Source organism: Gavialis gangeticus, unplaced genomic scaffold (genome assembly GCF_001723915.1).
Source record: "Gavialis gangeticus isolate Ggan-Ray unplaced genomic scaffold, GavGan_comp1, whole genome shotgun sequence".
Classification (NCBI taxonomy): domain Eukaryota; kingdom Metazoa; phylum Chordata; order Crocodylia; family Gavialidae; genus Gavialis; species Gavialis gangeticus.
The window spans coordinates 160,885,913-160,891,280 of NW_017728992.1; the positions used below are offsets into that span (position 1 = coordinate 160,885,913).

Sequence of the window (5,368 nt, forward strand, 5' to 3'; positions counted from 1 at the left end):
TTTTTTGGCTTTTTTTTTTTCAGAGCAGGGAGCTGGGTCCAGGTGTGGCAGCCGTTGATGGGGCTGGGAGAGTGGGCGGCGGATGGGGCCTGCCCGATTCAGCTTATTTGGCCGCAGCTGAATCTCTGAATCAGATTCAGGCCAGTGATTCGAATCACCACATTGAATCACTGTCCCCTGAATTGGCCAAATCTGAATCTCAAGCGAATACTAGCTGCTTCACACAGGCCTGTTATGTGTTATATTCAGTGGTCATTAGATAAAATGCCTAAATAAAATTGAGACTAAGGGCCAGAATAATATAAGTGGGGTGTAATGACATAAGTCTCCTAGATCCTGGGCACAAGGCTACTAGGCAAAAGGTGGGTAGCCCTTCCTACTCTTCATCCTGTGGTTTACTTTTCACTGAAGTCAGTGCTGCTGTCAGTCAGAAATACTGATTCAAGAAGATGTTTGAGTGAGGTGGTTCCCAACACAAAGGACACATGGGACTTTGCCTAGTGAGAGAATGGAAGAACTATATGCTTCATCACAGCTGAATGGGATTGCCTTCTGGAGGTGATGTGTTTTTCCTACATGAGCAATTGTTAAATATTAGATACCTAGTAGGCAGAATAGACTTTGAACCTTTGTATTTCTCTTTCTAAGTGTAAAGAAACATGTGAGTGTAAAGAGACATGTGAAGTATCTCTGATATAACTTTGCCATATCTATAGGCTTTGTAATGGTGACAACTACAAGTCAAATACATAACTATTCTGAGTTAAAGTGTGTTGTGTTAAACTCTTTAGTTGTTGGATGAACATGCTACAACATACATACATATGTTCAGAAGAGTAAGAGGTAATACAGATATTTTTAGTTTTAAGTTCTATTTATATTTCATATATACCAAAAGCAGATTAAAAGATAGATTTGAAGGGGATCTCATGGGTCATGTAGTCCAACCTCTTGCAGGATACACTGTTGGACTAGATGACCTCGGGTGGTTGCTTCCAGACCTACTTTTCTATGATTCTGTGACTCATGCCCAATCCCATGATGGCTTCACTAAACTGTGCTTGCCCTAGAGAATGGTCAGAGCAGTCCTGTGATGATGATTAATAATAATCAAAATCATTAGTTCCCTAATAGTGAAAACTCTGACTGCCAAAGTGGGAGGGAAACTCCCTTGGGGTGATCCTTTTTAGTTTTAATTTGGGATTTCAGCCTTTCTACAGATGTCTCCTGTCAACATCAGGTTCAGAAGTTCCCCAAGATCAGATCCAGGCTTATTTTTCAGGCTTGTTAGAGTATGTCTAGAGTGAATAACTTTCTGAGGGTGGTCAAGCATTGGAACGTAGTGCCAAAGAACTTGTGGAATCTCCATCCCTGTAAATTTTTAAGGGAAGGCTCGCCAGACACTTGGCTAGGATGGTTTAGTCAGGGATGAACCTGCCTTGAGCTAGGGCTTATTCTCTATTGGAAATACTTTTGAGAAAACTGATTCAAAAATATCTATAGTAATTATCAGCAGAAGAACTCTGACTTGGTCAAGTACAGCTACTCCATGCTTAACGTTGTTGTTACAGTCTTGAAAAATGCGACTTTAAGCGAAACAATGTTAAACGAATCCAATTACATCACAGTAGTTACCTACTAGCAGGCGGCGGCCAAGCAATGTTATAACTGAACATTGTGCAACTTTAAACAAGTATGTTCTCTAATAGATCAGCAACGTAATAAAGAAACAACGTTAACCGGGATGACATTAAGTGAGGAGTACCCATAGTAGTATATTATCAGATTGTTACATGAGCATATAGAACCTTTTATTCTACTCGCTGGGATTATTTTATCAATACTTACCCATGGATCTACTCCTTTTGAATTACATGGCTGTCCCTAACTCAGAATACAAAGACTCCATTACAGTGTACCTGTGTAGAAAGAGGGGAGATATTCACAATACTGTAAGTCTGTACCTAAAGATAGTTTTGTCATACTTTAGTAATAAAATGACAGAGGAAGAAATTGTTTCAGGCAGAAATTTCAGAAAGCTGATTATAGGTTTTCTTTTTTAGATGTTATGATTTTGTTAAAACGGGCCATATTGAATCCATTGGTTTTTTTGTAATAGATTTCAAAATACATAATAAATGTAAGTAATATGATGACTAATGGGTCAAGTGAAGTTGGAACATTTTAAATGAGAAAATAGCTGGAAACAGTTTTCAGGAAACTATTCCAGTTGATTTTTGGTCCCCCACAAGGTGTGCATTAACATAAACTCCATAGAATAACCTCTGGGACCTGAACTCCCTCTCTGATTTCATTACTGCAATGCGATTCTTTTCCTTACACTGTTAAGTCATCTCCTGGTGTGGTGGGAGCATATAATATGTGTAATTTATTTATATTTGTCTAATCTCCTTTTAACTCAATAGTCATTTAATCATTCTGTTTCCTAGTAGCTGTTCAGAAAGTTGTGAAGGGTAATTAGAAACTAATAATTGACAGACGTGGATTTACTTGGTAATCTAAAGATATATGTGGTAACGGAACAAAGAAAAAAGCACAGGAGACAGACAAGCAGATTAATTCAGTTGCATTTCCTATTGGACAAAAAAATGTTTTTCTGTATCTTCTAGTGCAGTTTTACCTGTGGCTAATTTGCATACATTTTCCTTGATCACAATCTGTTGGCATATATAAGGATCCCTTAATCGTTTATTAACAGTGAGACTCAAACCACCAAGGGTGTTTCTATCCTGTTTTGAATCTATGAAATTCTGTGCTGCATATGAAGCAGATGAACAGGGATGAAGCAGAGATCTTGAAGTTCGTGCATCCAAAGGTGACTTTTTAGACACCTTTGCACCATCCTAGTTCTGGTGAATTTAGACAATTCTGAAGGGCTGTCTTGGTTACCGTGGCCTGTGTGTCCCTGCCTGAGGTAGCATGCTGCCTGCAATCTCTGCTGCGTGACCCATTGTAGTCTTGCCTCCATTCCTAGGACATGTGCCTTGCCTCCATTCCTAGGTTGGTGAAATCATCCTCAAAAGGTGGTCTTCAGCTGTTTTACTCAGTTCTTATACCTTGGGAGCTCCCTCCTGGAGAGATCCAGAGCTTTTAGTGGCCCTTTACCCATTGTGGAGTTTTAAGGAACTGCTTGAAAACTTCACCTATCTTCACCTGTCACTGTAGTTTGCCCCTTTATGATGTCACTGATTTCTTCTGAGAGATATAATTTATCTGTCACTTTAACTGTGTTTTTCTTTTAGCAAGTGTTAATATTACTTTTGCAGTGCTAAGGACAAAATGTAAAACAGAGTAAAGACTAAATACATGGGTTGCTCAATTTATTTATTTATTTATTTTACTTACAATGCCAAAGAATCCTGTTGCATAATCTTTTCCTAGTTGTAAAAATAATCTCTGTCATTATGAGTTTGTTAAAATATTTGCAATGAAAGCTCCAATGTTAAATTTTCTGCAATTATTCTCCTGGCTGCCACCAGTTTCTTTAAGGTCTGATTCACTGAATAATAATAACCAACTATAAAACTTTGTCAGATTAGTAAGCATGACAACACTTTTGCTGTGTGACACACAATGTGAAAAATACTTAAGCTATCCACATAGCCTGTTTTGTATTGCTCCTGTGTTCTAGCACTACATTTTAGAACTAAATTTCTAGCACTATTTTTTTTTTGGATGAATTCAGTGCTTATGAAAGTAAGGGCACTTTTTCATGTGTTCCAGGGGTGGGGGAGGGTGATGCTTTAATTAAAGTGGCTCTGAGAGCTTCTGTAAAGCACTGCTGTGTCTCCTGTATCAGTGTCCTCATGCTTAAAAATGGCAACAGGGGCATTTGAACTAAAGCTCATTCAATGCTCCAGGCTCATTCAATGAGCTTTAGTTCAAGCAGCCCCACCACCTTTTTAAATGTGGGGACACTTATACCAGTTTCAAAATGGCTGAAACCATTCTGATATAAACCTGGTTGAATGCAGTATTGGACTTAACTGATTTGGCTCAAACCAGTTTATGCAATATCTGTCCCAGACCCTTTCCTGGTTTAATTGAACCAGACTCCCCCAGCATCCCAGCATACTGTCTGGGCTGGACGGTCTGTTCCAGCCCAGCCGGGTTGGCCCCACCCCTCTGCTTCCCAGCCAGAGCAGGGACAGGCAGGGGTAGGGGGGCTGGCCAGAGAGGGGTTTAATTCCCCTCTATCTATCTAGGTCTGCTGGGCACTCCCCACTCATTGCTGCAGCAGTGGGGCACCATGGTCCCTGAGGCAGAGGGGGCAAGGAAGGAGGGCTGGTCTCCCCTCTATGCCCACTGGCAGCTGGGTCTGCTCACCATTGCTCTCTAACTCACTTCCTGCAGCAGAATAGGCCCCCATCCCTGCCCCCCCCCTTCAAGGAGCCCTATCTAGTTATGCTAGTAGAGGAATGGGCAAGGCCCTTGTTGGGTTCAGCAGCCCCTGTTGTAATGTTGGGGAGCATGAGCCCTGTCCCAGAGAAGGTGATGTGCTGTGGGACAACAGCGCTGTGGGGGCTGTGCACAGCAGTACCAGTGTCCAGAGCAGGCCAAAGTCCTGCAAGCCCCCCCAATGCCACCGTGCTCCATAGCAGCTCTGCCAGCCCCGTAGTACAGTCCCCACTACGAAGAGGCTGGCACTTGGGGAAACGGGCATGGGAGCTACTGCCCTAGTCACAGTCACTCCCACTTGCTGCTCCAGCATCCGGGTAGCAGCAGAAGCAGGGCTAGATGCTGCCTGCAGGGCCTTGCAGGAGTGGGGGGAGGGCGGGAACTGAATTACTCCCCATTCTGCCCCTGGTGCACCACAGCCAGATCTGCCCGGCCCAGCCACAGCCACCAGTCTGCACTCGGGGCACCGTCCAGTAGAATAAGGCTCTCCTGCTGGGAGGGGGCTGGCCCCAAGCACAGACTGAGTCTGCTGCCACTGCTTAGACCAAGCGGTGCCAGCAGCTGTTGCTGCGGCCAGGCCAGGTAGACCTGGCTGCGGTGCTCTGGGGGCAGAACTTCCTGACATTATGACAAGGGGCTGCTGCCCCCAACAAGGGCCCTACCCCCTCCGGCTATAGCAGTGGGGCAGGGGCATGGCCAGTCAGAGCCCCTTAAGGGAGGGGGGCAAGGACAGGGGTTATTCCTCCTACCTCCGGTGTCTGGCAGAGGGGACAGCAGGGGGCTTATTCTGCCACTGGGAGCAAGCGTGGCAGTGACAGCAGTCAGACCCAGCTGCCAATAGGGGTAGAGGGGAGACAACCTCCTCCCTGCCCCCATCTGCCTTAGAGGCCATGGTGCCCCACTGCTGCAGCAGCAAGGGGGGAGTGTCTGGCAGACCCAGCTCAGGCCC

At 44.3% G+C, this 5,368-nt stretch overlaps 1 protein-coding gene across 4 annotated transcripts in view; it reads left to right on the forward strand.

Moving 5' to 3' along the window:
- The window catches only part of VPS13B (vacuolar protein sorting 13 homolog B), a 1,046,600-nt gene that overhangs the window by 856,375 nt on the left and 184,857 nt on the right, over positions 1–5,368 (forward strand). The window lies entirely within an intron of this gene.